This window comes from Palaemon carinicauda, chromosome 8 (assembly GCF_036898095.1).
Source record: "Palaemon carinicauda isolate YSFRI2023 chromosome 8, ASM3689809v2, whole genome shotgun sequence".
Taxonomy (NCBI): domain Eukaryota; kingdom Metazoa; phylum Arthropoda; class Malacostraca; order Decapoda; family Palaemonidae; genus Palaemon; species Palaemon carinicauda.
The window spans coordinates 82,402,991-82,422,196 of NC_090732.1; the positions used below are offsets into that span (position 1 = coordinate 82,402,991).

Here is a 19,206-nt window from a genome sequence, read left to right on the forward strand (position 1 = left end):
CCTCAAAATAGAGGTTAAAGAACCTCTAATGCTAAATGTAAGGAGCCACAAAACAGAGGTCAAAGAGCCTCTAATGTTAAAAGTAAGGAGCCTCAAAATAGAGGTCAAAGACCCTCTAATGCTAAAAGTAAGAAGCCTCAACATAGAGGTCAAAGAACCTCTAATTCTAAAAGTAAGGAGCCTCAAAACAGAGGTCAAAGACCCTCTGATGCTAAACGTAAGAAGCCTCAAAAGAGAGGTCAAAGAGCCTCTAATGCTCAAAGTAAGGAGCCTCAAAATAGAGGTCAAACAGCCTCTAATGCTAAAAGTAAGGAGCCTCAAAATAGAGGTCAAACAGCCTCTAATGCTAAAAGTAAGGAGCCTCAAAATAAAGGTCAAAGGCCCTCTAATGCTAAACGTAAGAAGCTTCAAAATAGAGGTCAAAGAGCCTCTAATGCTTAAAGTATGGAGCCTGAAAATATAGGTGAAAGAGCCTCTAATGCTAAAAGTAAAAAGCCTCAAAATAGAGGTAAAAGAGCCTCTAATGCTAAAAGTAAGGAGCCTCAAAATAGAGGTCAAACAGCCTCTAATGCTATAAGTATGGAGCCTCAAATTAAAGGTCAAACCGCCTCTAATGCTAAAAGTAAGGAGCCTCAAAACAGAGGTCAAAGAGCCTCTAATGCTAAAAGTAAGGAGCCTCAAAATAGAGCTCGAATAGCCTCTAATGCAGGAGATATTGCACCTCAAAATCGAGGTCAAAGACCCTATAATGCTAAAAGTAAGGAGCCTCAAAATAGAGGTTAAAGAGCCTCTAACGCTAAAAGTAAGGAACCTCAAAATAGGTCAAAGAGCCTCTAATAATAAATGTAAGGAGCCTCAAAACCCAGGTCAAAGAGCCTCTAATGCTAAAAGTAAGGAGCCTCAAAATAGAGGTCAAAGAGCCTCTAATGTTAAATGTAAGGAGCCTCAAAACCCAGGTCAAAGAGCCTCTAATGCTAAAAGTAAGGAGCCTCAAAATAGAGGTCAAAGAGACTCTAATGCTAGAAGTGAGCATCCTCAAAATAGAGGTCAAAGAGCCTCTAATGCTAAACGTAATGAGACTCATAATAGAGGTCAAAGACCCTCTAATGCACAAAGTAAGGAGCCTCAAAATAGAGGTCAAAGAGCCTCTAATGCTAAAAGTAAGGAGCCTCAAAATAGAGGTCAAAGACCCTCTAATGCTAAACGTAAGGAGCATCAAAATAGAGGTCAAAGAGACTCTAATGCTAAAAGTGAGCAGTCTCAAAATAGAGGTCAAAGAGCCTCTAATGCTAAACGTAAGGAGCCTCAAAATAGAGGTCAAAGACCCTCTAATGCTCAAAGTAAGGGACCTCAAAATAGAGGTCAAAGCCCCTCTAATGCTCAAAGTAAGGAGCCTCAAATTAGAGGTCAAAGACCCTCTAATGCTCAAAGTAAGGAGCTCAAAATAGAGGTCAAAGAAACTCTAATGCTAGAAGTGAGCATCCTCAAAATAGAGGTCAAAGAGCCTCTAATGCTAAAAGTAATGAGCCTCAAAATAGAGGTCAAAGACCCTCTAATGCTCAAAGTAAGGAGCCTCAAAATAGAGGTCAAAGAGCCTCTAATGCTAAAAGTAAGGAGCCTCAAAATAGAGGTCAAAGACCCTCTAATGCTAAACGTAAGGAGCCTCAAAATGGAGATCAAAGACCCTCTAATGCTAAAAGTAAGGAGCATCAAAATAGAGGTCAAAGAGACTCTAATGCTAAAAATGAGCAGTCTCAAAATAGAGGTCAAAGAGCCTCTAATGCTAAACGTAAGGAGCCTCAAAATAGAGGTCAAAGACCCTCTAATGCTCAAAGTAAGGAGCCTCAAAATAGAGGCCAGACAGCCTCTAATGCTAAAAGTAATGAGCCTCAAAATAGAAGTCAAAGAGTCCCTAATGCTAAAAGTGAGGAGCATCAAAATAGAGGTCAAAGAGACTTTAATGCTAAAAGTGGGCAGTCTCAAAATAGAGGTCAAAGAGCCTCTAATGCTAAACATAAGGAGCCTCAAAATAGAGGTAAAAAACCCTCTAATGCTCAAAGTAAGGTGCTTCAAAATACAGGTCAAAGAGCCTCTAATGCTTAAAGTATGGAGCCTCAAAATGGAGGTCAAAGACCCTCTAATGCTAAAAGTAAGGAGCCTCAAAATAGAGGTAAAAAAGCCTCTAATGCTAGAGGTAAAACACTTCAAATTAGAGATCAAAGAACATATAATGCTAGGATTATAGTACCTCAAAATAGACGTCATAGAGCCCTTAATATTAAAGGTATGGCACCTCAAAATAGAGCTTAAATATCCTCTAATGTTGGTAGTATGGCACCTCAAAATAAAAGGTCAAAGAGCCTCTAATGCTAGAGGTAAGGTACTTCAAAATAGAGGCTAAATAGTCTGGCCTATTCTTTGTATATTCACCCTACGCATTGGTTTCCTGTGCGCCAGTGCTTTTCTGCGCCTTCACCAAAAACTGTGCTTCAGCAGAAACTGAGCACCAGTAGCATCCTGTGCGCCAACGCTCCAGTACTCTCCTTCACACTCGCGCGAGAGGCAAAAAGAATGAAAACTTTTTGACAGGTTAATATTGGCCCGTTCCCCTCCCCGCAAACGCATGACAGCATGCCCGTCGGGCAAAAATGGAAGAGGCTTCACAGAAGGGTTCAAGATCCCGAAGATTCCATCTTCCAAGGCGAATCAAATGATTCCCCTGAAGAAAGGAAAGATGAATACTGTGAAGAACTGCAGAGTATAATAGGTGAGAACCTAGAGAGATATGAAAATTGTGATTAATGACTTCAATGCTAAAGTTGGAAGGAATAATCAAGGGATAGAAAATGTGATGGGTGTTGAGGTTCTTGGCGAAGTTGCAAATGAAAATGGGGCACATTTTATAAGTTATTGTTCAACAAACAATCTTGTTACTGAAGGTACTCTTTTCCAGCACAAGGAGATCCACAAATATACAAGGACTTCACCATGTGGCAATTACAAATATCAAATAGATCACATAGCCATTGATAGAGAGAGAAGGAGGCCTCTGGGAAATATAACAAGCTATAGAGGTGCAGTTGTTGGTAGTGATCACCAGCTCCCCATTACCACACAAATATCAAAACTGAAAGAACCCAACAGAAATGTAGATAGAATACCTAAGTTTGATACAACTAAGCTTCTAGAGAATGAGCACAAAAATCTTTGTAACTGTATGTAGGAATCGATTTACAGTCTTAAGAGACTTTAAGAGACGAAGTTTTGGGACATGCAATTACAAGGAGAAAACCATGGATATCAAATGATACTTGGGATACTATAAAAAGAAGACAAAGACAGAAATTGATTTCTTGTAGTTTTCGAAGAAGTAATGAAAATTACAAGGCAGAGCATGCCAAGTATTTCAGTATTGATAGTGAGGTCAAAAGAAATATCAGGAATGATTGGAGACAATATTTAGACAGGAAAGCAGATGAGACTGACAAAGCTATGAATTCAGGGAGTGGCTTTGTTGTAGGAATTGCTCTTGGAATTATTAATGAAATCTCTACGGGAAACTAGAAGCATATACCCATCAAAAAGAAAGATGGATCTGTTATAACAGAAGAACATGACGAAAGGTAACGTTGGATTGAACACTTTAGTAAGGTCATGAATAGGAAATACGAAGGGAATAATTTGGTTGTTATACCTGAAACTGATGAAGACCTTGATGTGCCCATGAATGAATTAGGTGTGTTTGAAGTCGAAGCTATTCTTAAAAAAATCAAAAGATGGAAAGCCCCTGGATACGAAGGAATAACTGCTGAGATGATATTGCCTGAAAATGAAGTGACTCCCAGATTACCTACAAGATTGTTTTGTAGAATGTGGCGTGAAGAGGCAAAGCCTATGTATGGGAGCTAGGAGTGCTGGTGAAAATTACAAAAAAAAGATCTGACTGATTGCAATCATTACAGAGGCATCACACTTACGTCAGCTGTCATGAAAATATATAAAATGCTCATTCTAAAGAGACTAGAGAGAAAGATTGATGAAAAGTTGAGAGATGAACAAGCAGGATTTAGAAAAGGTAGAAGTTGTACTGACCAAATTTTCATTTAAGACATGTGGTACAGCAATATGTAAAATATAGAATTCCACTTTTTATGGTATATGTGGGCTATGAAAAAGCTTTTGATTATGTGCTCTGGCAAATTTTGTGGGGCGTCATGCGATATTATGGAGTTTCTCTCAAATATGTAAATTTAATTGTCTGTTCATAGGCATAGCAAATGCAAATATCATGTTAGTGGCGTCTTATCAAACCAATTTCCAGTGAAAAGTGGAGTACTCTAAGGGAATATGTTGTTACCTATGTTGTTTATCCTCATAGATTTTGTAATGCATAGATCGGTTGGGGATGGTGGAGAAGGATTGGACTGGATTGGTAACAGAAAATTATGAGACCTAGAGTATGCTGATGACGCTGTCCTAATTAGCAGAACACCACAGGGTTTGGAAAGCTTGCTTACCGGAATGCATGAAAAATCACATGAGGTTGGGCTCGCGATAAATAGAAGAAAGACAGATGATGAGAACGGAATATGCAATGGAAGATGAAATATCTTTGGAAGGATAAAGGATTAATGAGGTAGAATTATCTAAACATTAAGGAACTATGATATCTAATATAGGAGCTTTAGAATTTGAGTTTAATGAAAGATTGAAAATAGCAAATCAGAGGATGGCTAGGTTAAGTCAAATTTGGAAATCAGGTCGCCTAAAATTACATATAATAATCAGACTATATATCAGTTTAGTGAGATCGGTGTTACTGTATGGTCGTGAATCTTGGTATATTAATGAAACTCATTTTGTAGATTTGAGAACAAAGCCCTCAGAAGAATATTCGGTGTTAAATGACAGGACAGGATTAGAAATGAAACTAAGAGAGATTTCTTGAGCGCCACATGTGGATGATATCATGGTGAGGGGTAGATGGAGATGGTTTGGGGATGCTCTTTGTTCTCCCTAAGAGACATTAGTTCACCAAACTTTAAACTGGCATCCACAAGGCACTAGAAGAGTTGGAAGACTTAGGACTATAAAGCATGAAGTAGGATATTGTGATTGGAGAAGTATTGAATTAAAAGCTGAAGATAGAGACGACTAGCGAAATCTAATTGAGGCCCTTTGCGTCAATAGGCATGGGAGGAGATGATGATGATGATATGTGGGCAGTGGCTTCAAGCATCTAGCTCAAGGCGAGTCACTTAGCCTTCTTCTTCCTCTAAAACCCCTTTTGTTGCTCTACCAAAGCAAAATAATGGACGATCCTTAATATCTTCTAAAATAATTTGAATTTCTTTTTTATTTCTTTTATTTTAGGTATAAATAAATCCTTATCATTCACTATCGGGACTATCCTAGTCAATTTAGATTTTTTTTTTTTTTTGTATTTACGTTAGTGTTTGCAGGCATTTTTTCTTAAAGAATCGAGAGATATTTGGTTACTTTGTATTTCCATGATTTGTCATGTTTCTATCTCTCTTTCTTTGTGTTTTTCCATTTATTTTGTTTTTCGTTTCATCTTATTTTCTTAAATCTTCGATTGTATCCCTTTCTTTTGTAGGTAAAAGTGTCTCTTTGATGGCTCGTTCATAGTATGAGGTAACAATGATAAGAACAAAATGGATAGGTACAACTTAGGACGAACATTGTTTAGGGGATCAGCTTTGCCCCTCCTTGATGTATCTATCATGCTCTTCACTCTAATGTTGCTCCATTTAACACCATATCAAAAAGGCAACATGACAGTTATCAACATGGAAATTAGCAGGAACAGTGAAAATATATTCTATTTCAATTCCTGAAATTTTCATTTGGATATGTGAATTATTATAGGAACAATGTATATAATAGAGTTTTTTTTTTTTAGATATTTCCAGCATTTGGGTTGACACCCCTCTCGAGGATGTTACCATGTTTTGGTCAATCTTTTTGAAGGTTTCACCCCCTGAGTGTCAACAGCTTTAAGAGTGTCCCCAGTATTAAATAACTTTTTGAAAATCATATCATAACCATCGAGCTAAAGAGAAACTTTTTTTTTTTAATGTAACTCTCAGGGTGTCACTCGCTTTTAGGGTGTCACCTTGGGCAGACACCCCTTTTACTGCACCCCTTATATCTTATTTTGAATTTTTATGATTACATATATGCATATTTATACATAAAAGTATATTTTTGTGCTCGAATGCAAAGTTTGATTTACATATTCATATAGTAAGGCAAAATTGGACAGTTTTCAAAACCATGGTCAGGCAAAATTGGACAGGCAAACTGCTCACTTTTTTCTTGGCGAGGCAAAATTGGACAATCTTGGATTACGGACACAAAAATTTATGTAAATCTATAATTTATTTTTCTAGCATATTCATATTGATAGGGACCACAAATTGTCATAGTTTGCCCAACTGAGCGTTGGCGCTTAACGGAGATACAGAAGTCTCCAAAATTGCCTCGCCTCTGAGATATTTTTTTTATTACTGAAATACAAGAATTTCTAATTCTTTGATGATTATGAAACAAGCCATTTTCATAGATGAGACTTCCCTCTCTTGAAAACATGTTTGGTATTTGGTCATAAATTATTAATATAGATTTTGTACAAAGGTTACTAAAAAGTTGTCCAAAACTGCCTCACCCTACTATACATCTTGAGGTGCAAATGAGTAGATTCTTGAATCTGGTATATCACCCTACACTTCCAAGTAAGCTCGACTTAGCGTACCTGCCCCAGAAATAACTTTTCTCCTTCCCTCCATACAGACTTATAATCAGTGAAAAATGCTCATCATCATCACTTGGTTGCCTGACTTAGTGGTTTTCACAAAATAACTTTAAGTGGTTTACGATCATTGTGGTTTATCACCTTTCTTTCCTAAAGTATACTGTTCTAACTTCTCTAACCTGAATACTATTGCCACAGTTTCTTTTGCGAGCTGAGACCATCCCCGTTCATTCAATTGGAGATTTCTTGATGTGATGTATATCCTATTGGCCTTCCACCCTGGAATAGTACAGCTCATATACCCTTCTCTGAGCTATCTACTTGGAGAACCAATTCCTTGTCAGGATCGTAAATTACAAGTAAAGGTGAGTTGCACATCTGTTTTAGTTGCTTGAAAGCTTGGTAACATTCCTCAGACCAGACAAAATCAACCCTGTTCCTTAGCAACTTATGGATCGGCTCTAGGCCCTTAGCAAGGTACAAGGTGAAACAAGCTAAATACTGTACCATACCACAGAGATGACGGACTCCGGTGATATCTTCTGAATTAGGAATTTCTCTAATAGTCCAAACTTTTTCCTCGGTGGCCTTAATACTGTCCTTTTTCAATCTGTGCCCAAGTAAATAAATTTCACTATTTCAGGTGCATTTTCTCTTGGTTCAGCTCTTCTAGGAGAAGGTCACTCCAATATCAAACCAATGTTCTCGATTCTTGGGTAGTGTCATAGCTTCTGTACCATGGTCTTCCACTGTCTTTGGGTAGAGTTATCTTGCTCGAGGGTACATGCAGGAACAATATTCTATCTTATCTCTCTTCGTCTTGTTTTCTTTTAAGTTTTTATAATTTATATATGGAAGACCTATTTTAATGTTGTTACTCTACTTACAATATTTTATTCTAATTGTTTATTACGTCTCTTGTAGTTTATTAATTTCCTTGTTTCCTTTCCTCACTGGACTATTTTTCCCTGATGAAGCTGTTGGACTTATGGCATCTTTTTTTCAACTAGGTTGTAGCTTTGTTACTACTACTATTAATAATAATAATGTGCTTCCCCTTGCATCGTAGTAGCAGGTTGTTAAGATTCACTGCATGAGCTTTTTCCTCTTCTTCACTGGTGCTTCCAAGTTCTAGCACAATGATATCCTCAACTACGCAGGCAACACCATCTAAATCAACAAGCGCATGAAGTTTCTTTTGAAATATCTCGCTCGATACTTTTCGACCATAATGGAAGTCTTGTCAATCGAAATCACCCACAAGGTGTAATCATTTTATCATTGTTTTCAGTTTAGAGGATTCATCATCGAATTTTATGTGCCAAAATGCTCCTTTTTTACCTACTTTGCTAAAAAAAACTTTGCTTATAATAGCTTTGGAAGAACATCGTTGAAAGTCGGTAGTCAGTAGATAGTAGTTTTCTCGTTGTAGAGCTGTATTTAGTGGTTAAGGATCAATTCCCAAACTTCTATTTTCCCATCTGGTATTTCTTACAGCTGCCATCTGGGAAATCCATTTAGTTGGTTCCTCTACTTGAACTAGGATTTTGCGTTTAACCAGTTCATTTACCGCTTCAGTCACCTGGTGTATAGAAATAAGGATAATCCTGTATGACAGTACCTTTGTGGTTACTGTTGTGTCGACAGTCAAAATCACTTAACCAAGATTCCTTAGCTCGTCATTTGCTTCGACGCTAGCAATTTGAAAGTTTCCTTCATTTATTATCACAAAGCCCTTTTCCTTACAGGTATCTGCATCAAGACATAATTGCAGGTGATAATCGACAACAGAAAATAATACTATATAATCTTCCTTAGTCTTAGGATTAGTTACCATAACATTCTTCTTCTACGTTGTTCCACATGTAGAGATTCTCTATATTTGTCTTCACTTGGTGCCTGTGGAGGTATCTTATGTTAATACACTTGATCGTTGTACCGGTGTCATACAAAAATTTTATGTTGCTGTCATCATTGCATATGATCTTGAGTCATCGTTTCGTTTTACTACGGACAACCACTTTTTCTTGTTGCTTCTGTTTTCATTCACTACTGTCTGTACCTTTGATGCTTTATATTTTACTCCAAATTTCCCCCCCTTTTTTAGCAGCTTTTGCATACTTAGCATTATGGCGGACAGTTATCCTTGCCAAAAGCATGATTTCATCCCCAAAATTTGCAGTCTTTCACTATCTCTTCATTTTGTCGCTTCAATACATTCTTCGTCTCAAATTCCTTTTTTTTGAGTTCTTTTACTATTTTTTTTTTTTTTTTGCTCTTTTGCTGACCTTTGTTCACTTGTTCGATAGATTTTCCATTTCCACAACCTAATTCCTTTACATGAATCATTGATTGTTAATGTACTGTACAAATATCATAAAGCCTACTTTAAATCTAAGTGTTATTCCCAAAACAGCAACTCTTGGAGCTTGCCTCTTACGGATAGTAAAATCTTGTCACGAATCATATGGTCAGACTCAGTGTAGTTACATGATATCACTTTATTTCTTCGTTAAGCAAGAAAAGTATCAAATGGTGTAGAACACACCATATTACAAAAATGTTGCGACATCACAATCTCAGACTGACATGGGATACAATACTCTTTTATCATGAGCAGTAAATTATCTGGCTCCTTCCTTTCTTCATCTGTCATAGCAGTTCTATCTGCCCTTTTCAAAGAAAAGTGTTTGGATGGCAAAATAATGTCGTTCCTCCTACAGTATGAAACAGTTGCTTGCTGGACAGCTTTGTTTTTCGCAGACACACCAGAAACAACCAAATAAAACCTCCAACAAGCAACGTCACATCTTATAACTTGCGCTTAAATTATGTTCGTGACTATAGAAAAACATATTCCACTTAAAATTTAATTCTGCCATATTGTTGTAAATACTAGATTGTGACCTATAAAGGTTGATGAATTTATGTTTCCTTTAAAATTTATTCTTCAAATTTAGCTTACAAATTCTATTTCTTATCGTAATGAAAAATAAAATTCCACCCGCTGTATATCCAGCGATGAAAGAATAGGTGAGATCAGCAGTTCACAGTCACAGTCGCGCAGGCACTCACTGTAGCAGTGGCAGTTCCAAACTCTCTCTAAAAAATCAGCAATCTTCTATGTAGACTTAGGTGAATCTAATTCCCATTCCACTGCCATCATGGTAATAAATAGAGGTTATTGGCATGAGAGGTATGCGATGTAAAATGACACTCAATTCTGTATTAACTATTTGGTAGATAAAGTCTTCTGTTATAGATCTGCAAATATAAAGAAAGCACTATGTGGATACAACTAACTGTTAAATGAGTTAACAGAACAGATCTGAACAGAACTTGGGGCATTCTCAGTTGTTAGCCTTATATATAGACATAGTGAACATCCTAGAATCATACCGAAATATGTTGACCCTTCTTCATGTAAATGATCAACCGGAATGGTCACCTCGGTTCTGTAAACATCCAGCATGGTCTGTGCGCAATACCTACATAGATGTCAACATGTACCGGATAAGATTAACGAGATTTAATGATATAACAAAATACGAAATCATCAGCATTATTAAGAAGGCAAAGAAAACAGATTGTGCAATTGACCCGATGCCAATATCCAAAGTAATTGGAATAGAACAATTTTCTAATCTTTCCGACATAATTGCAAGGATAGTAAATGATAGTTCTGGTAAGTGTAAGCCTCATAAACCTGAGAAGGTGATTACAGTTACACCGGTTTTGAAGTCCCATAGATTATCAGGACTTAAGTTCATACAGACCTATTTTGAATCTATCGTTTATATAAAAATGTAAGAATATGTAATTCCTGAACAACTACTTAGTTATCTAGAAAGAATCAATGCATTGCCATACAACCAGGCATAATACAGACATTGATATTCTATGGAGACAGCTATATGCTCTGCTAATGATCTGCCGGAAATGATAGATGAGGACATGTGTGGCATCTTTATTTTACTCGATCTTAGTGCTGCTTTCGACACATTTGTGGATGAATTGCTACTAAATGATATTTACGGCTCACTGGTATTAAATATTAAGCTTTTCAGTATCTAAATGATTACTTGGTTGAAAGAAACTACTATGTACGAATTGGAAACTGTCGCTCATCATATGAACCATTAAGCAGAGGGATACCCCATGGGAGTTTTCTAAGCTCAATCTTATTTTGTATCTATAAGAATGGATAAATGGTGAGGGTTGGTAGCAGGAAAAGCATCTGGCTATAAAACATCCTGCCAAAACCATGGATAGAAGCCAGGTAAGAAGAAAAGAAGGCCAAAGCATATACCCTGCTCATGCGATGGGACAAGATCTACTACATCAAGGACGGGCTTGGTTAAAGAAGATAGTCCAAAATCTTAGAATTGGAACTATGAATGTTGGCACCATGGCCGGAAGAGTAGAGAGGTGGCAAATGTAAGGGGGAGATGGAAAATTGACATCCTGTGCACCGAGACCAGCTGGAAGGGAGACAAGGCAAGAGAGGTTGGCAGTGGAAATAAGATCATATAAGAGTGGAACCCATGGAAGGGGAAGATGTGGAGTGGATGTTATCCCTAGTCAGGAAATGAAGGGAAATTTTGTTGAAGTTGAAATAATAATGAAAGTAAAACTGTGCTGTGGAGTCCACATTCTAAATGTAATCAGTGCACATGCAGCGCAAGTGGGCTGTGAGGAGGAAATTAGAAATCTATTTCGAAGGGAAATATATGAAGTGGTAACATCAATAGAGCTGAAAGAAAGACTGGTTATAGGAGGCGACCTGAATTGCCTATTAAAGCCAGAATAGAGTTTAAGATATGTGCAATTACACATTAAATTATCAGAATTGGACAATTAATAGTTAGTTATTTATTGACAATAATTATTACATTTTTATACAGATGCAAATATACATTCTATTTTCTATTTCTTACATTCGGTAAATCAAATAAGGGGTAAAGATCCTAAATTAACTAATGATTGTCCATTATAATCTTTAACTTTTCATCGGCTCTAATGAACTCTAAATGTAGACCTAACCTAAGATCAAACAAAAATTACATTGTAACATATGGAAAAAAAAGATAAAAATATTCAGTGTTTACACTTATTTAGTTATACTGAGTAATAAGTTGGGTTACGTTGAATATATATTTACATAGCTCCCGTTCGTCTAAGAGAATTACTATACATTATTATTATTATTATTATTATTAAATGCTAAGCTACAACCCTAGTTGGAAAAGCAGGATGCTATAAGCCCAGGGGCCCCAACAGGGAAAATAGCTCAGTGAGGAAAGGAAACAAGGAAAAATAAAATATTTTAAGAATAGTAACAACATTTAAATAAATATTTCCTATATAAACAATAAAAACTTCAACAAAACAAGAGAAAGAGAAACTAGATACAATAGTGTGCCCGAGTGTACCCTCAAGCAAGAGAACTCTAACCCAAGACAGTGGAAGGCCATGGTACAGAGGCTATAGCACTACCCAAGACTAGAGAACAATGGTTTGATTTTGGAGTGTCCTTCTCCTAGAAGAGCTGCTTACCATAGCTAAAGAGTCTCATCTTGCAGTCAACGAATTGTGTCGACACAAGAATAGTTACACATGTAGGGACCTATATAGCTTTCAAATATCCGACCATAAGACTATATAACAAGCTCCCACTAGACATCAGAGAGATTGAAGCTATTAAGGCTTTCAAGAAGTTGAAAACTCTTGTTTTCTGAGAGCTTCGATAACGTGGATTTGACAATTAACGTGAAATACAGTTTGTGATACACTACATTTATGAGAAAAAGAAATACGACAAACAGATTTTGTATGTCCTGTTGTCCATAGGGTTTTCTTGCGTGATAGGACCAGAAAACAGCCATCAAAGAAAGTAAGTAATATGGTTACCCTGCACAAACCTAGCCAACTCGAAAATAAAATTACTACAAATCTAATCGATTTTCACTGAATGTTATGACATATGTTACCTAAAAGAAAAGAATATGAACCACAAATAATTATTAGGCTTCACCATGTTCAACTTTGAGTTTAATTGTAATTGCGTGAACAGGGCTGAATAGAAATTGATGAAACTCAGATCAAGATGCACCCGATTGTGAGGAAGAAGAAATTGAGAGCGCAACACCAGTCTATCAAATAAGCTGCATGGCAAACTTGAAAACCAACAACGGCCTGTAGGCACAGCCGCACGACACCAATCTAATAAAAGTACCACAACTAAAGAAGGGAGACTTGATCTTCATGGAGAGACACGATCACATCTACTCTATAAAGAAAACCATGTGACTTATGTAAACATGGGGAATTAAATCATAGACCAAGACATTTGCATGAAGAGAGGGTTCCCTAATCAGCAAATTACACTTCGTAGATAGAGGCAGAGCAGATGAGAAAGAGGGAACGAAAACCCAACTTAGTCACGTGGGTCTTTTTGCTTAAACCATGATAAAATCCACGCATATTCATATGCATCCTTTATAGAAATCACGACGAACACAGTTAACGTTTGGAGCATCTAAACATCCACAGTAGTTGAAATGACATTAGTTAATCTGATAAACGTGACGAGATTCATTTAAAAAGAAAACTGTAAAGACCGGAGTCCTGCATAAAAGTGAATACGCTATCTTCTACTTAAATGTGATTATATTTGAAAATTCTAGATGTAATCTAAACTTCTTGTTATCTCAAGTTGGTGAATGTCTATAAGAAAATTAGAATTTTGCAGAAAAGTCAGCTGTCTGTGAAACTTCTCAGTGACATATTACATCAGTGAAGCGCTTCTCTACAATCTTTTGTTTTTGAGCAAAGGCCCTTACTTCGGAACGTCTGTTTTCGCTTATTATTTTTACTGTGACACGCCTTGTTAATATTATCCAAGGAAAATATTTCAGCAGGTAGGCTTAGATTAGTGTAAGTTAGTATTATTATATTTGAAAATTATTAGTTAATATAAAATAAGAGATATTAAGCTTTTATGTTATAAAAACAGACGTGTCTTTCATAGGATTTGTTGTTGTGGCATCGGCTAAGGAATGGGACAAGACCACCTGTACCCTGCTAATATTTATGTGAAACTCCGGTGTCTCTTAGATACAACAAAATCCCACTATTTTTGGTAAGGGCTGGTGATATACGGTGAACTGTGTCAGAATGAAGCTCACTAATTCTATCGTAATTGTTCTATTATTATGGTGGTCCCATTGGTGCAATGGGCACACCATTCCCCACGAGTGATGTTGGCGGCAGATGATAAAAACCCTTTTACTGCACATGAAATGCATTTGATCACATTCATACATATCAAGGAACGTGAAATATTGCTTGGCGATATCTCAATTGGATGCTATAGTTAGCTGTACATAGGAATATTTTGGTGTGTGCTAGGCCTACGGTATCTAAGATTAGCCCACTTATTGGCGACTTGTTTGTATTTCCCTTTGCCTTACCATTAATATTTATTTGGATGTAGCCCAAGTTTATTAAGCTGTTTTTTCGTTCACCATAAACTCAGTTTTGTCTTAATTTAGTTTTAGTTGTTTAACTGTCATCCATTCCCTAACATTGGTAAGAATTTGGTTTAAAGTTTTAGCAATAGGCTTATCATCAATGTCATTATAAAGTGAAATTGCACATCATCTGTAAATAGTTTAAATTTCCGTACTTCATACATCTGTATGGTTTTTATTATTCAAATATCTTCATGACACATATATCACCCTAATCATAGTATTAATTCTCTCCTAATGAAAGATTTAGCACATTTGACGGTAAAGTTTGACTGTATTACAGATTCTCATTTCGAACAGAAAATATATGGTTACCAGTAGTAAATAACATGATTTGACAGAAGTTGACCATCATTTCAACCTCACACAAACAGAACAACCAATTCAACTAACTTCAAGTAACCGAACTGGTTGCTGTTATTACGGATGAAATGAAGGTGAAAACCGGTTATATCTCGTTATTTTCTACTGGAGAACATTTGTTTTCTGTTAAAATGTTTGAATATGTCTTTTGTTATATATATTCTGTTAAAATGTTTTAATATAATGACGTTCAAATTCGGTGTCACTTCACTCACGTATGTATTGCAAACGCTAACATTAGCAATGTTACGCAACGTTACCAGTGTTACGATGGCTTTGCGGTATTATTGTACTGTATTACAGAGCAATGTAACCTAAGAAAAACTACTCTTTTCTATAGAAAAAATTCCGCTCTTCGAAAGTGACACTCGTTCCCGTCTCTTTTTCTGTTCGAAATGAGAATCTGTAATACAGTAAAACTTTACCTTTAATAGTTCTTGCTCTGCCACTGGCTCGCTAACGCTCGCAGGAAAATAAAACATCAAGCTCGTATGTACTGGCAAGCGGTAATGTTGAGCTGCTCACGCTAACATTAACAATGTTACTCTAACATTAGCAACGCTAAATTTAATGGTTCTTGCTCCGCCACTGGCTCACTTATGCTCGCAGGAAAATAAAACATCAAGCTCGTATGCACTGGCAAGCGGTAATGTTGAGCTGCGCATGCTAACAAAATAGTAAAACTAACACATTAAAATTAAAGAAATTAAGGACTTACTTTTATGACCGCGACGATGAAATTTGTGGGTCACCGGGGTGTTGTGACCGAGTCTGTGACGTCTTAACTTCTTTGACTTAGTTTAGTACTGCACTTGAACACTAAACGTTAGGCTATTACATTACAAGATATAAGAAAATTATCAACATTGGAATTCACCAAAATACTTTCAAGTATGGATTACTGCAGTCATTACAATTTTCTAAAACTTCCATCGTAAGATACGCAAAAAGACTTCGCTTGAACTAACAAAGACCTGACTTGGGCAAAGGTTTCCACGGAAAAGGGTTTGTTGGAAGGTGGGGGTTGGGAAATATTAACCACCACCCCCTGTGCAAGCTTTCCATACGTATGAGTTTGTGATTGGTTAACAGAAAAACAACGGAGTCTAGAGAGTAAACATGAAGGAATTAGAATGGGAAACTTGTCCAGAGCAAGTATTTATGTGAAATATGTGTGACAAGGTAATAACAAAATGTATAAAAGTAATATCGAAAGATAAAATGGAGTGTATGATAAATAATATTTAATGGGAATATAAAATGAGGTGATTTTATAAGGTATCAAATAATAAAAAGAGTAATACTGGGGTCAAACGTAATATGTATACGAGGGTATTACATGAAAGGGATGGTATAGTTGTACTGGATCAAGACGTATACTTGAATAAAGCAGGTAAAGTCGAATAGTTAAATTTCACGGATAGAGAAGAAGAAATCCTATTGGAGGAGGGGAGGAGGGGTTTTTGCGCAGAAGGTCAAAACCTGCTATGTACAAACGAACGAACGGGAGTGACTACAACCGACAAGTAGAATGACAAAAAATAAATGAATAACACTGCTAATGTTAGCATGTTACGCTAACATTGCCGCAGCTCAATATTACCGTATTTTTTCATGAGACATAGCCTTTGGAGGCGCCCTCCAAAGTTTATCCTCTTATACTGTTTTGTCTTTTCCTCCGTTTATTATACATCCAAGAAGGTAATGTATAGAGAAGAAAAGGCTTGTTTTACCATTATATACCATTTCCCCAGTATGTTTTCCCCTCCCAAAACTTTGAGTTCCCACTGGGGGTCCCCCATTATCGTAGGATATAGATATATATGTATTATAGCCACGAAAGGAAAAATGAAAAAGACTTGATTGGAGTTAGTACTTTCATCCACTCAGGACATTATCAAACTCAGCCATGAGAATACATATATAAAGACATCGTATTTATAGTGGAGAAGGGGATCTAACAGCTGTCAGTTTCTTAATAATTCCGGAGAAGTCAGATTTTAGATAAAAGGATAATACTGGATTAACGGAAAACAGACCTGGGCTTAGATTCAAATTTCTACCTTGAGTACAGGAGATTAAAAATGATTCAACAATATTCCTTTGGAAATAGTCATTTACATGGATTACTTTTTCCGTCTTTGACCAGCCAATTCTGTGACTTGACCCTAACCAGTGGGAGGCCAAGGCATTATTAAGAGAACCCCTGGAGACGGCCACCTGATGTTGGCCTCCCACTGGTTAGGGTCAAGTCACAGAATTGGCTGGTCAAAGACGGAAAAAGTAATCCATGTAAATGACTATTTCCAAAGGAATATTGTTGAATCATTTTTAATCTCATGTACTCAAGGTAGAAATTTGAATCTAAGCCCAGGTCTGTTTTCCGTTAATCCAGTATTATCCTTTTATCTAAAATCTGACTTCTCCGGAATTATTAAGAAACTGACAGCTGTTAGATCCCCTTCTCCACTATAAATACGATGTCTTTATATATGTATTCTCATGGCTGAGTTTGATAATGTCCTGAGTGGATGAAAGTACTAACTCCAATCAAGTCTTTTTCATTTTTCCTTTCGTGGCTATAATACATTTTATATTCATCACGTGTCAGCTTTCGTGATTTCTACACATAGATATATATATATATATATATATGTATTTCTGAAACTATTCATTTGCGACGGGAACGAGTGTCATTTTCGAAGAGAGCGGAATTTTTTCCATAGGAAAAAAGTAGTTTTTTCCCTAGGTTACATTGCCCTGTTATACAGTAAAATAATACCCATTTGACTGCTTTAGACTAATACTAACTCTCTTAATCTGACCCTGATTAAAAGGCACAAGTCACTCCTAGTTATTTTGTAATCATAGCCTTTCAACGTTGCAGGGGAGTCATACTGGGAAGTCTTGGAAATTCTTTGTGTGAGGGTAAGGACATTTCCTTTATGATGAGGTTTGCCCTAAGTTGTAAGTAGGGGTGTATGTATGATAGTGGTCGGGTCTTTGTATATCAGTGGCCAGTCCCTCACACGTTCATTACAAATGGACATCAACTAACCTAAACTTTCCCCCCTATCTTAATCTACAAGCCGTAACTTAACTACTTACCTGATGGGGATCCTAACGCCCCCCCCCTGCGACCCCCGTATTCTAGATTAGACATAATAATACATACAGGTGGCCGTTATCATACATACACCCCCCAGTCACCTGTTTGTATGACGACGGCTAAGAATACGCAGTGTAAGGGGGCCCGTTAGCCTCCCCGTTAGGTATGTAGGTAAGGACAAGACTAGTAGGGTAGGTTAGTGGAAGGAAGTTTATGTTAGTTGGTGTGGTGTCTGTATTTTATGCTCGCTGGAGGAACTGGCCGCTGATATACAAAGGGTCCGTAAGTTTTATTAGATAGATATGCCTAAGAGAACATTTGTCATGTTTTTAAAAGAAAATGGTTTTTGGTATATTTTTAGCTCTTTTGAATGAGTTTGGTGTCATTAACTGTCTAAAACCTGTAATGGGGTGTATGTATGATAGCGGCCACCTGTATGTATGATTACGGCTAACTTAGAATACGGAAGTGTAAGGGGGGTCGTAGGGGGCTGTTAGGCGCGCCCCCCCTCCTCCCCCCGTTAGGTAAGTAGGTAAAGACACGGCTTGTAGGTTAGGTTAGGGTGGAAGGTTTAGGTTAGTTGATGTCCATTTTTAATCCACACTGGAGGAACTGGCCGCTGATATACAAAAGATCCCCTGTATTTGTTAAAGTTTTAAGGACCACTGAAGCGTGAGATGCCCGAAAAACTTTATTACACAAGAAGGAAAACATATATATAAGAACTAACACAAAATTCCCACTCTAACTTTACCAACTGTGGTGGAGTGGGTGGATGTCGCAAATTTCTCCCTCTTTTTCTTGAATTGTAAAATCCTTTGGAATAAAAGATGATTGAATCCTGTGTACACTCAAGTCCAGAAGTAATTGCCTTGGATGAAAAGCACTGTTGTAACAAAGCTTTTGACTCCGTCATTATCATAGAATTTGTGTACCATACCCATCCAATGGTCAGTGATAGACTATGAGAAGAGCTCTGCATCCTGCCATAGCTTAGTTTAGGGAAAAATCTCTATCCCTGTAATGAGTGAGGACACAGTGCCCTTTGCTGGGCAAGGGCAGAACATGAAGTTTTGATGTTTAAGTTTTATTATAGAATAGTACAATATTAGTTAAGACATTGGAATGTGTACAATTGAATAGGTCTTTGCAAATGGGCTATTTTAAATCTTGTATACTATTATCAGAAACCACTATCAATGAAGGTATAGATTTTGATAGAGAAAAATTCCTTTGTTCCGTAACCGAAATACAAACCACGCTATTTACAAAGGGTTATTACTTTTAGCGTAGCTGAAATGGCGAGCCATTAGAATTTAACGAGGGTGTATTACCCCCGCGCTAGTTAGCGGGGGGGTAGGGGAGTGGTAGCTAGCTACCGCTCCTCCCCCTCACACACAGGTGAATACTCACTTTCACTTTTGGCT

General features: G+C 37.1%; 1 protein-coding gene across 3 annotated transcripts in view; it reads left to right on the forward strand.

The window, feature by feature from the left end:
- Positions 1-19,206, forward strand: part of bur (GMP synthase burgundy) — a 266,584-nt gene that overhangs the window by 36,949 nt on the left and 210,429 nt on the right. The window contains exons 1-2 of one of the 3 annotated variants that reach the window (XM_068378692.1): positions 13,459-13,695; positions 13,806-13,916. The exons of 1 other annotated variant lie outside the window; for it this stretch is intronic. The gene's annotated coding sequence lies outside the window, so the exon portion shown is untranslated. Of the gene's footprint in view, positions 1-13,456; positions 13,696-13,805; positions 13,917-19,206 lie in introns of those variants that run through there. One more of the 3 variants, XM_068378693.1, reaches the window with a different exon arrangement.